Below are 14101 nucleotides of genomic sequence, written 5' to 3' on the forward strand. Positions count from 1 at the left end.
CCTCTGTGATGGTACTGCTTTGGTTCTTGAGGAGTGTTGAGTTAAAGTTGTCACAGATTCTACAGTTTATTTTCTGCGAGAGTAGGGTAGGTGGAGTACAGAGGACAGGCGAGGCAGAGGCGCCCAGAGAGGAGCAGAGGCGACCTGCCTCGCCCGCGTGGCGAGCAGTCTGTGTAAGCTGGAGTGTTGACCGAGCCGATGCTGAGTTTCTGAGGGGTCCACAGAATATTCACTAAACATAAGAATATGGCAACGCTGATCTTTCGTGGGAATGTCAGTACAGACTCTCTGTTTTTTATGGAAGTGTTAGGGTCCTGTGGTCACATGGTTGAACGGGGACACTGGATATATCAGTACAATTAAATCTAATCTCTAACAAACAGTTTGAGTATAATCAAAATATAAGTTTACGTGCAGTTATAAAGGCCGAAATCGCCTGCTCTGGGGCATTTTGTCATTGTCGTTCCGTTCTGGGCGCAGGTCAGTGTTGGCACAGGCGATAACCAGTAATTATCATATTATGTTTTCTTGGTTTCTTTTTTAAATTGCTTTTGAATTGTTATTACTTTAAAATCACATACCACTAAATGTTACACACAGTTAATGACGTGATATATCAGATATAGCTAGATATATAATCATTTATATAATTAACTTCGATATTGTGCTAATTACCAGCATTAAAAACTCTCCCTCTTTTACTTGTCATAACAAAGTATCACATACCATAACCAGCCGCCAGAATTGTCTAGGGGAAAAGTTCAACTTCATTTTCAAAGTTCAATAGACTAAATGGTAATGGTGCTCGCTGGCTTCTAAAGTACGTCCGTTTCGGGAAAAAAATCATTTCTTCTTCCCTTATTGGTGATTCCGCGGGGCGTAAAATAGCACGACAAAGAGCACCGTGAATGATATAAGTCAGACTCTCTTTCACTTGAATACGTCCTCCAATCGACCGTGACAGGACTCGAACCTGCAATCTTCGGATCCGAAGTCCGACGCCTTATCCATTAGGCCACACGGTCATATAGATATAGGTTCTAAGGATTATAATTTTTCCTCGTATAATCCACAGAAAAATACAGGAGTAATTTTAATCAAAGACTAGAAAGTTAATTAAAAAGGACAAAGGGAGAGAACTTTGGAATTTATGTATTGTATCAAGTCCTTAAATTTTTTTTCATTCTACCCTCATCTATCTACATGAAAAAGTCACTGTATCTTACACTTACACTGTATCATGCCCTTAAAATATTCCCCATTCTACCCACTTGTCCTTACCTAGTAAATCCACCCACTGTGCTCACAAAATTGTCTTTATTATGCTTTTGTCTCCTTGTATTCTCCTTAATGATCCAAAATAATCTATAATCAGGCTTATTACATCTCCAAAACACCTGTTCATCCACCACTCTTTTCTACGAATCTACTCTTAGTCCAGTTGCAAAAAAAGCCTTTTCCTGGAAAACCAGGGAGCGATACAATATATTTCTGAGATATATTTCCTACAGTATTTTTCTGAATTCCGGCAGCTTCGTCGTCATGAGCTGCCCAAGGGTGTATACTTAATCTCAATTGTTAATTGTCCCGTTATGGTGCAAATGTTTGTCGACTTTGAAGAACGCATCTAAATTAATTATTTTTCCTTTTTCAGATCATTAAAAAAATGCTTTAATATTTTCCCCGACGTTTTTTTTTTTTTTTTTTTTGTGTTTGAGGCGTTCACAGATCTGTCTGAGGAATTCTCTACATCAAGTGTAAATTGGGTCCATTAAATAATGCTTATCAGCGACTTCTTATCATCCGGTCCCCAGGACATGACCTACACCGTTGTTCCTTCTGCGGTTCTTTGCGTAATACAGCTCCTACACAAAAAGTATTGCATGTCACTAAATAAAAAGCTGAATCTGTAAACGTGGCTGATTGCATAACCTCTCACTTCGGCGGAGATGATGATGGTCATTATATTATGACTAGGTAAAACTGAGTAGGAATATTGAGGTTATTGAGGCAAGATCGGCCAGCACTATGCGGCGACCAGGGCAAACGACAACGGTAATGGATACTCAAGAGGGAAGGCACAGGAGGAAGTCTGCTGCTTTTTCGCAACAGACTTTGAGGAGATGGACTCTGCAACAAGAGCAAGAGCTTCCTCGCAGGATTCCAGGGACGCTTATCTTATCTGACGCTTATCTATTTATCCTATCTTATTTGAAGAAAACACGCTGGGGCTTCGGTTGGGTGTGTCAGCGTCTGCGTAGTGAGGCTGTGTGGCCGTCGAAGAGGCCTTAAAATACTCTAAAATTCTAAAACAAATATGAAAAACAGAAGATTTCTGGCTCACTTTAATTGCCTATTCCATTCGAAAATCTTGAAGGCTTTGCTTGAAGTCAGAAATAGGTCACACTACATACTGTATGTTTAACCCATTCCCGACGGGCATGGCATGTACGTACAAGCCTGTCCACTGTGAGTATACTTGTTTGATTGTTTTTACACATAGATGGCTACACTTGTACTAAATCACCAATGAGCCAATTACGAGTATTGCCTGTCTCGCCCGTTTACCCTTTTCTTTAATTTACGAAAATATTTAACGTTATCTTATTTTGCTATTACTAATGTTTACAACATTATAGTAATTATAATGTTTATAATAAAAATAACACCATCGATATTCATAGCAATAGAAAAAATACAGTATCCCGCCAATTCATGGAAAGGTGAAATCAGGTAAGGCAGAGCCATCTATGTGTAGAGACATTTCACAAAAAATATAAAAAATGAGCACAGCATTTTCCCCATTTTTTGTTGATTTTCCCCGGCGGCAATGGGTTAAGGTGTAATACCAGTGCTTGAGTATTGAGTCAGTTAGAAATACAATAAGTAAAACAAAGGAGTAATAAAAAACGACAAAAAGCTAAAACAACTAAAAGCTAAACTACAGAGTTATAAATGAAAATGTAGCTTTCCAACAGGAGGGATTTGTGCCTCCGTCAGCGCCAAGTGCCCGCGCTGACGAAGATGCCCTTGGCTGGCGCGACACAGTGCGCCCTCGGCTGACCTTTGAACAGGAACAGCAAGGGTGATGTGATAAGGCTTTGCATCACACCAACAGAACTTTCTTTTTGTGCATATATAAGATTTGTAATACATAATGACCTTTGAACAATGGAAATGTTAATATTGACTGTATTACCGGAAATAACATTAGTTTTCGAACTATGATAATGCAATGCTTTTTTCGATAAAACTCTTTGATTCAACAAAATCTTTTAACTTTGACTAATATATTGTGTTTTCGACCGTGACAGGACTCGAACCTGCAATCTTCGGATCCGAAGTCCGACGCCTTATCCATTAGGCCACACGGTCATATAGTGATTGCATTCCTACACTTATATTTTATCATGTATTCTCCTTAATGATCCAAAATAATCTATAATCAGGCTTATTACATCTCCAAAACACCTGTTCATCCACCACTCTTTTCTACGAATCTACTCTTAGTCCAGTTGCAAAAAAAGCCTTTTCCTGGAAAACCAGGGAGCGATACAATATATTTCTGAGATATATTTCCTACAGTATTTTTCTGAATTCCGGCAGCTTCGTCGTCATGAGCTGCCCAAGGGTATATACTTAATCTCAATTGTTAATTGTCCCGTTATGGTGCAAATGTTTGTCGACTTTGTAGAACGCATCTAAATTAATTATTTTTCCTTTTTCAGATCATTAAAAAAATGCTTTAATATTTTCCCCGACGTTTTTTTTTTTTTTCTTTTGTGTTTGAGGCGTTCACAGATCTGTCTGAGGAATTCTCTACATCAAGCGTAAATTGGGTTAATTAAATAATGCTTATCAGCGACTTCTAATCATCCGGTCCCCAGGGCATGCATGACCTACACCGTTGTTCCTTCTGCGGTTCTTTGCGTAATACAGCTCCTAGACAAAAAGTATTGCATGTCACTAAATAAAAAGCTGAATATGTAGACGTGGCTGATTGCATAACCTCTCACTTCGGCGGAGATTATGATGGTCATTATATTATGACTACGTAAAACTGAGTAGGAATATTGAGGTTATTGAGGCGAGATCGGCCAGCACTATGCGGCGACCAGGGCAAACGACAACGGTAATGAATTCTCAAGAGGGAAGGCACAGGAGGAAGTCTGCTGCTTTTTCGCAACAGACTTTGAGGAGATGGACTCTGCAACAAGAGCAAGAGCTTCCTCGCAGGAGTCCAGGGACGCTTATCTTATCTTATCTGACGCTTAAGGTGTAATACCAGTGCTTGAGTATTAAGTCAGTTAGAAAAAAAAGAAAAGAAAAGAAGATAATAAATAAAAAACACAGACACACTCTCACACACACACAGTTAGATATACGATAAGTAAAACAAAAGAGTTATAAAAAACGACAAAAAGCTAAAACAACTAAAAGCTAAACTACAGAGTTATAAAAGAAAATGTAGCTTTCCACCAGGAGGGATTTGTGCCTCCGTCAGCGCCAAGTGCCCGCGCTGACGAAGATGCCCTTGGCTGGCGCGGCACAGTGCGCCCTCGGCTGACCTTTAAACAGGAACAGCAAGGGTGATGTGATAAGGCTTTGCATCACACCAACAGAACTTTCTTTTTGTGCATATATAAGATTTGTAATACATAATGACCTTTGAACAATGGAAATGTTAATATTAACTGTATTACCGGAAATAACATTAGTTTTCGAACAATGATAATGAAATGCTTTTTTCGATAAAACTCTTTGACTCAACAAAATCTTTTAACTTTGACTAATATATTGTATTTTCGACCGTGACAGGACTCGAACCTGCAATCTTCGGATCCGAAGTCCGACGCCTTATCCATTAGGCCACACGGTCATATAGTAAACGCATTCCTACACTTATATCTTATCATGTATTTTTTTAAGTATCATCGTTATTATTTATGTTTCTTTATTTACTTATTTATCTATTTATTTATTTATTTTTGAGAGGTAGAATAAATGAAGTTTGCAGACCCCCTGCATCCCTATTCTTAGGGAAGAGGTAAAGGAACTTTGTAAGCATAATGCTGATAAAAAATTTAATGTTAAAGATAAATGAGCATTTCTTTACTGTTATTCCCTTCCATTGTTTTCTCAGGATGGATGATAAGATAAAATAGGTTAGAATAATCAGAGTTAGGATTATGATTTTGATCAGAGAAAAGATAGTTAATTAAAAAGGACAAAGAGAGAGACCATTGGAAATGCATGTAATGCATTTCCAAAGTTCTCTTAAAATTTACCCTTAAAATTTCGATTAATTTTATCATCATCTCACTACCTTGAAAAATTTAAGTTACTCTATCTTACCCTTAAAATCTTCCTTATTCTATCCTCATTTCCTACCTCTCACATTCCACTATTGCATCATACCCTTAAAATATTCTCCATTCTACACACTTATCCTAGAAAATCTTCCCATTCTGCTCACAAAATTGTCTTTAAGAGGCCATTGTCTCTTTTTACTCTTCTTATAAATGATCTAAAATAATCTACAGTCTTATCAGTCTTATTATATCCTCCAAAGACCTCCAGTTTCAAAAATCTTTCTAGTGGAAAATCATGCGTGCCAACACAGTTTATTTCTGAAGTATATTTCCTACAGTATTTTTTCTGAAGTCCGGCTGCTTCGGCGTCATGAGCTGCCCAAGGGTGTGTACTTAACCTCAGCTGTTCGTTATCCCGTCATGGACAGGCGTTAGTCGGCTTTGAAGACCGTATCTAATTTCATTTTTTTTTCTTTTTTTTTTTCTCCTGTTTCAGACCATTTTAACAAATCCTATAATTTTCTTTTCCTTAGATTTTTCTTTCCTTTTTTGCGTCTGAGGTGTTCACAGATCTGTATGAGGAATTGTCTACGTCAATGGTTAAAACACATCAATAAGTAAATTAAATAAACAGAAATAATAACGATGATACTTTAAAACATACATGATAAGATATAAGTGTAGGAAACCTTTAACTATATGACCGTGTGGCCTAATGGATAAGGCGTCGGACTTCGGATCCGAAGATTGCAGGTTCGAGTCCTGTCACGGTCGAAAACACAATATATTAGTCAAAGTTAAAAGATTTTGTTGAATCAAAGAGTTTTATCGAAAAAAGCATTGCATTATCATAGTTCGAAAACTAATGTTATTTCCGGTAATACAGTTAATATTAACATTTCCATTGTTCAAAGGTCATTATGTATTACAAATCTTATATATGCACAAAAAGAAAGTTCTGTTGGTGTGATGCAAAGCCTTATCACATCACCCTTGCTGTTCCTGTTCAAAGGTCAGCCGAGGGCGCACTGTGCCGCGCCAGCCAAGGGCATCTTCGTCAGCGCGGGTACTTTGGCGCTGACGGAGGCACAAATCCCTCCTGGTGGAAAGCTACATTTTCTTTTATAACTCTGTAGTTTAGCTTTTAGTTGTTTTAATTCTTTGTCGTTTTTTATAACTCTTTTGTTTTACTTATCGTATTTCTAACTGTGTGTGTGTGAGAGTGTGTGTGTGTTTTTTATTTATTAATTATTTTTTTTTTTTTCTAACTGACTCAATACTCAAGCACTGGTATTACACCTTAAACATACAGTATGTAGTGTGACCTATTTCTGACTTCAAGCAAAGCCTTCAAGATTTTCGAATGGAATAGGCAATTAAAGTGAGCCAGAAATCTTCTGTTTTTCATATTTGTTTTAGAATTTTAAAGTATTTTAAGGCCTCTTCGACGGCCACACAGCCTCACTACGCAGACGCTGACACACCCAACCGAAGCCCCAGCGTGTTTTCTTCAAATAAGATAGGATAAATAGATAAGCGTCAGATAAGATAAGATAAGCGTCCCTGGACTCCTGCGAGGAAGCTCTTGCTCTTGTTGCAGAGTCCATCTCCTCAAAGTCTGTTACGAAAATGCAGCAGACTTCCTCCTGTGCCTTCCCTCTTGAGAATTCATTACCGTTGTCGTTTGCCCTGGTCGCCGCATAGTGCTGGCCGATCTTGCCTCAATAATAACTCTGAAAGCATCGAATTCAGCCACGGATGATCTAAGCATACTTTCGCCGAGTGTTGTGATTAACAATTACTCTCAGTTTATTCACTTTTACTGCAACGGTCGACCTTACGCATCGAGTGCTCTTGCGTGGCCGTGGGAGGCCCCTTCCCCGGCTGCTTGGCGCCCTCAGGTAGCCCGGAGGAAAGCAATCTCAACCGCGGACGAAGGTAGCTGTGCTTTCATCTTTAAGGTGACTGGCGGGCTGATCACAGTTCGACATTATATAATGCAATGACTTTCCTTTGAACCTCCGTCATTAAAAGGACTTAAAAAACAAGGTTACGCCAGATTCAATAATAAATCAACGACAGTTCTTGTGTCCATTATGTATACATGAAATAGAGTGTACCTTTAAGACCGTGTGGCCTAACGGATAAGGCGTCGGACTTCGGATCCGAAGATTGCAGGTTCGAATCCTGTCACGGTCGGTATCGAGCAAAATCCAACTCTTTTCGGGCCCAATTCATATCAAACTATAGGTGACATGAAAGTCTATCATCATTACTCCAACTACCAAGAACTTATCGACTTAGGAAACCTTTTTTAAAACTAAGAATCAGTGATTAAATAGATAGAGAAAAAAGGCTCTTTCAGTGGAGAGTGTTTATCACAAACAAGACCATTTTACAGCTATAGCTAATAGGTTAAGATAAACAGTCGTCCATAGATTCTTCTAAGTAATCACGCCTTCAAAGGATATATTCATTAGATATTGCTGATTATTTCATGTATATATATTACTGTATAACACACACATATCTGTATATTCATATGAGTATGTATGTGTGTGTTCGTATATACATATATATATATATATATATATGTATATATATGTATACATATATATAAGACAAACACAGTAACATATACACAAAGATGAAAAGGAAAGTAGCCACAGTAAGAAACGAAAATAAATCGTGACGTTTCGATCTCTACACGAATTTTTCTTCAGACAAAAAATAAACCATTTCGGTTTATTATTCGTTATATATGTGTGTGTGTGTGTATATATATATGTATATATATATACATATATATATTTGAATGTTTATATTTAGGTAGGAAAAGCGCACAATGCAAAAGCTACTTTTATTGAAAATGAGACTACAGTTTCGAAATCCACCTGGATTCCATTATCAGGTCTAAAGAGGGCATGAAAAGGAGCGGGGAAAGAAAAGAGAGAGCCGAGGCAACGCGGTAACAAGGGGCGAATGGGAAGGCCGGTCAGGTCGGAGGATCGGGCGGACTGTGCGCAGGGTGACCGGCATACGGGAGAAGGCGGAGGATGTTGGAAACGAGGAGGTTGTCGGCTGGAGAAAAGCCGCTGTTCAAGTTGAAATTAGGCAGCAGCTTTATTAAGGAGGATTCCACCAGTCTGCGGGCGTCGACATCAGCGGAAGGAAAGACATTTCGCGCCGCTGACCAGTCCATCTGATGGCAAAGGAGGGTGTTGTTGCTGTTTCCCCTGGGTACTCCCTCCCTCCCTCTCTCTCTCTCTCTCTCTCTCTCTCTCTCTCTCTCTCTCTCTCTCTCTCTCTCTCTCTATATATATATATATATATATATATATATACATATGTGTGTGTGTGTGTGTGTGGGTACATATATATATATATATATATGTATATATATATAGAGAGATAGATAAAGATATAGATCTATGTATATGTGCATATGCATATGTGCACATGTATATATAGATTTATATATACATATATATACATATATATATATATATATATATGTGTGTGTGTGTGTGTGTGTGTGTGTGTGTGTGTGTCTGTGTGTGTATAAATATATATGTACACACACACACACACACACACACACACACACATATATATATATATATATATATATACATATCCATATGTATGTTTATACATATACACATATTTACATATGCCCATATATATATATATATATATATATAAATATATATATGTATATATATCTGTATCTACATCTGTCTATATCTATATGTATCTCTCTCTCTCTCTCTCTATATATATATATATATATCTATATATATACATAAATATATATACATTTATATATATATATAAATATATATACATATATATATATATTACTTACATATGTATACATACATATATATATGCATATATATAAATATATATACATATATACATATGTATATATATATATTTATATATATACATATGTGTATATATGTATATATATACATATATATACATATGTATATATATGTATATATATACATATATATATACATATATATATATATATATATATATACATACACACAAAACACACACACACTGAAGTCGATGCCATTATTGAAGCAGGTGTTGAAAGTGGCACAGACACCGACGTTGAAACAGGTGCTGAAGCAGGTACTGAGGCAGGTGCTGACGTCGATGGTAAGGCTGGAGAGACCGTCTGCTTTGGTACACTATGCTCATTAATCCTCCCAAGTTGGAGAAACGGTCTCGCTGTTGAGACGAAGGGCGAACGGGGCAGAACAGCTTGTTGTTTCTCCAACATTTTGTTTTCGGATGGTATGCGCATGATGTAGAATTTTCACTATGTTCAGGTCTGCAATGAACACGTTTTCTAGGGAGATAATTATCCCATTTTTTTGCGTACTCCCTGCTCATGTAAGCGGCAGCACATTAAAGGGCTGCTCGTGCGCCTCAAATAACATTCCATGTAATTGTGGCCTTGAAGTCTCTTCATTTTGATGCTAGATAGTTATTTTAGTCCATTTAACTGCTGACTGATCCGAACATCATATTACGAATTTATGAGAATCCTATTCTAACGTTATCATCATTATCATTATCGTTATTGTTATTATTATTATCATTATTATCATTATTAACATCTTTATCATCATTATCATCGTTATTACATATTTTTCTTCTGGATTGAAGTAGTTAGACCGCCAGTTTATGCACATTTGTTGTACGACTATCTGAGGGTGGAGGTAACGAAGGAAGGTAGGAGAGGAAGGGAGGAAGAAAGGGTGGAGAGGAAGAAAGGGGAAAAAAGGGAGATTGAGAAGGGGGAAACGGAAAGGGATGTAAAGAAGAAAAGAGGATAAGTAAGGGGAAATGGATAGGAGGCTGACAGGAAAAAGGGTGAAGGGGGGGGGGGGTAAGGGAGCGAAGGAAGAGAGGGAGTTTAAGGGAGAAGAGGAGGAGGAGGAGGAGGCAGGTGTAGGGCTTAACGTGGGAGAGGAAGAGTGACTTTAAGGATGATTTGGGAATGAGAGGGGGTGGCAGAGCAGGAAAAGGAGAAGAGCGAGATGGAAAGAGAAAGAAAAAGGGAGAAAGAGAGCGAAAAGAAAAGGGAGAGAGAGTAGGCAAGGAAGATGGAGAGGGAAGAAAAAAGGAGAGGGGATAGGAAAGGGAGATGGAAAGGAAAAGGGAAAGGTATAGGGAGAAAGAAAGGGGGATGGAAAGAGAAAGGGAAAGGGAGAGGGGAGGCGAAAGGTAGAAGAGGGGGGTGAAAGAGGGAGACAGTGTACCTCTTTTTGGTGGAATGTCCATGGGTCCCCGCTAATTGTTAGTTTTAATACACTGAGCATAGATTTTCTTTCATTATGACCTGATCTTAATGTTTTCAGTTTCCTTTGAGAGAGAGAGCGAGGGAGAGAGAGAGAGAGAGAGAGAGAGAGAGAGAGAGAGAGAGAGAGAGAGAGAGAGAGAGAGAGAGAGAGAGAGAGAGAGAGAGAGAGAGAGAGAGAGAGAGAGAGAGAGAGAGAGAGAGAGAGAGAGAGAGAGAGAGAGAGAGAGAGAGAGAGAGAGAGAGAGAGAGAGAGAGAGAGAGAGAGAGAGAGAGAGAGAGAGAGAGAGAGAGAGAGAGAGAGAGAGAGAGAGAGAGAGAGAGAGAGAGAGAGAGAGAGAGAGAGAGAGAGAGAGAGAGAGAGAGAGAGAGAGAGAGAGAGAGAGAGAGAGAGAGAGAGAGAGAGAGAGAGAGACAGAGAGAGAGGGAGAGAGAGAGAGACAGAGATACAGAGAGAGAGCGAAGGATAGAGAGCGAGTGAGAGAGAGAGCGAGGGAGAGAGAGAGAGGAAGAGAGACAGAGAGACAGAGAGACAGAGAGACAGAGAGACAGAGAAAGACAGAGAGACAGAGAGAGAGAGCGAGAGAGAGAGAGCGAGAGAGCGAGGGAGAGAGAGAGAGAGAAATAGAGAGAGAGAGAGAGAGAGAGAGAGAGAGAGAGAGAGAGAGAGAGAGAGAGAGAGAGAGAGAGAGAGAGAGAGAGAGAGAGAGAGAGAGAGAGAGAGAGAGAGAGAGAGAGAGAGAGAGAGAGAGGAAGAGAGACAGAGAGACAGAGAGACAGAGAGACAGAGAGACAGAGAGACAGAGAGACAGAGAGACAGACAGAGAGACAGAGAGAGAGCGAGAGAGAGAGAGCGAGAGAGCGAGGGAGAGAAGTACAGATAGATAGATAGATAGATAAATAGAGAGAGAGAGAGAGAGAGAGAGAGAGAGAGAGAGAGAGAGAGAGAGAGAGAGAGAGAGAGAGAGAGAGAGAGAGAGAGAGAGAGAGAGAGAGAGAGAGAGAGAGAGAGAGAGAGAGAGAGAGAGAGAGAGAGAGAGAGAGAGAGAGAGAGACAGAGAGACAGAGAGACAGAGAGACAAAGAGACAGAGAGACAGAGAGACAGAGAGACAGAGAGACAGAGAGACAGAGAGACAGACAGAGAGACAGAGAGAGAGCGAGGGAGAGAGAGCGAGAGAGCGAGGGAGAGAAGTACAGATAGATAGATAGATAAATAGAGAGAGAGAGAGAGAGAGAGAGAGAGAGAGAGAGAGAGAGAGAGAGAGAGAGAGAGAGAGAGAGAGAGAGAGAGAGAGAGAGAGAGAAACACAGAGAGAGAGGGCGTTTAATAATGTTTATTCTTGAGGGGTTGTTGAGTGAAAGTATTCGCAGCTTCAAGTATTTATTAACATGGGTGTATGGTAGGTGGAGTACAGAGGACAGGCGAGGCAGAGGCGCCCAGGGAGGAACAGGTGCGTCCTGCCTCGCCCGCGTGGCGAGCGGTCTGTGTGAGCTGGAGGTTTTGTGTAACTTCGGCTCAGGGTTTTTGAGGGGTTCACAGAATTTTCACTAAACATAAGAATATGGCAACACTGATCTTTCGTGGGAATGTCAGTACAGACTCTCTGTTTTTATGGCAGTGTTGGGGTCCTGTGGCCACGTGGTTGGACAAGGACACTGGATGTGTCAGTACAATTAAATCGTGAACACTTGGTAACTACAGTATCGCCAATAATAATGATTACAAACATAGTGATTAAGAATAAGGATTTTCTAACAAATATTTTGAGTATAATCAAGATATAAGTTTACATGTGGTTATAAGGTGATCGGCGGTAAGGGTCGGAATCGCTTGCTCTGGGGGCACTTCGTCAATGTTCTAGGGCGCAGGTCAGTGTTGGCACAGGCGATAATCAGTCCAGACCTGAGGTGGATTCCTAAACTGTTGTCTCACTTTCAATAAATCTAGTTTTACATTGTGGGTTTTTCTACCAGAGTATCAACACGGTAGAGTGTTTTTACCATTCAATCAGTAGAGTGCTGGGTACCGTGGGAAGTCGAGGGTAATCAGAGGGGAGAGGTCATTAAATCGCTCGGCCACTTAATCAGGATCGTCCTCGATCCGGCTGCAGTGGGTGAGCTGAAGACGAAGTCTCGACAGCGGTGATGCAGGGAATCTCAATTCTTGCAGACGAGAAGGAAATACGGTCGCACAGGTCACACTCTTCCGAAGCGCAGGTGGTCTTGACGAGAGCAGCAGTGGTGATCAGTCACGGAGGTCGTCAATCGTTCCACAGGATCGCTGGAAAACACAGTTAACTTGTCAAGCGCCGTGTCAGTCGTAAATGACACGCACACCGGTCTAAAAGATTCTGGACCAAGTTGTTCGCGAGGAGACGTGGGCTGAGCGGAGAATCGTGAGAACGAGGTCTTCGAGGAATCCAGATCACATCGTTGGCGGGGAGGATTCGTCATCTCGGGAGAGGAAGAGCACCATGGTGATGACGTCACGAGGTTCGACAGGCAAGGCAGGACCATTCTTGCCGGGGTCAACCGCACAGGGCAGCAGGTGTAGTGAGTGAGACGAGATGCGACGAGATGCGGCGAGGACGTCAGGCGGCAGTCACCAGCGGACGAAGCGGCGGACGCGACCGGAGTTGCAGCGACGTGCAGTAGAGAACAGGAGGGCGTTGGCAGGTAAGGCGGGAGCGAGAACGTCCGTGAGATGGGTTCGTTAAGGGGCGAACGAGACATGACGCGCCAGGGATCGGTGGAGAGGGCAGCGACGTGGTGATCCGAAAGTCAAGGTCAGCAGTGGGCTTCAGCTGGGGGCGTCTGGCTCTGAGGACAACAAAAGAGAACGACAGTACCATGTCTTGGCGACAGAAGACGTAATGCCATATCTCAGGGAGTGACAATATCAACACGAACTCAAAATTATTAGGAAATGACTGGAAGCAACGTGGCATGGACTCGGAATAATGTTAATTGCAATATTCACTATCGAAATTGCAGGATCAAACCTCGAGAAAATTACGAGTTTACCGAGCCATTCAAAATGTAGGAATGATTCTTCACGAAAATAATATGTAGAATTCATGTGCAAGGATACAGGATGACAGATATTTCCATGGAAATGTAGGTAGATAAATCATACTTAGTATATATTTCCTTCAGGGAAAGGAGAGTAGTTGCATGCGAAAATGCAGGATTGACAGAACTACAGAGAAATGAGAGTACCAAAGAGAGAAAGGTTAGGTAAACCGCGGGGCATGAGTGAGGCGAGGCGCACGTAAGGTGAGCGCGAGACAGATGTCAGCTGAGGGGAGATCTCCTTTTCTATGAGGGGAGGAACACAGGTCTCCGCGAGAGCGAGAGGAAATCAGACACTTCACTTCACAGGGGGTTTCCTGAGCAAATGAGAACAGCGAGGATAAAGGAACTCATCTTGAGGTACTGACAGGGCAGTGTTGATTGATGTTGCAG

General features: G+C 40.7%; 5 non-coding genes across 5 annotated transcripts; 2 read left to right on the forward strand and 3 right to left on the reverse strand.

Annotated features, from left to right (window-relative positions):
* Positions 1-952: 952 nt before the first annotated feature.
* Positions 953-1025, reverse strand: Trnar-ucg. Its single transcript has one exon. It is a non-coding gene; the product is annotated as a tRNA-Arg (tRNA).
* Positions 1026-3302: 2277 nt separating this feature from the next.
* Positions 3303-3375, reverse strand: Trnar-ucg. Its single transcript has one exon. It is a non-coding gene; the product is annotated as a tRNA-Arg (tRNA).
* Positions 3376-4806: 1431 nt separating this feature from the next.
* On the reverse strand, positions 4807-4879 carry Trnar-ucg. Its single transcript has one exon. It is a non-coding gene; the product is annotated as a tRNA-Arg (tRNA).
* Positions 4880-6013: 1134 nt separating this feature from the next.
* Trnar-ucg lies at positions 6014-6086 on the forward strand. Its single transcript has one exon. It is a non-coding gene; the product is annotated as a tRNA-Arg (tRNA).
* A 1352-nt stretch (positions 6087-7438) lies between these two features.
* Trnar-ucg lies at positions 7439-7511 on the forward strand. Its single transcript has one exon. It is a non-coding gene; the product is annotated as a tRNA-Arg (tRNA).
* Positions 7512-14101: the final 6590 nt, after the last annotated feature.

Source organism: Penaeus chinensis, chromosome 35, assembly GCF_019202785.1.
Source record: "Penaeus chinensis breed Huanghai No. 1 chromosome 35, ASM1920278v2, whole genome shotgun sequence".
NCBI classification, from domain to species: Eukaryota; Metazoa; Arthropoda; class Malacostraca; order Decapoda; family Penaeidae; genus Penaeus; species Penaeus chinensis.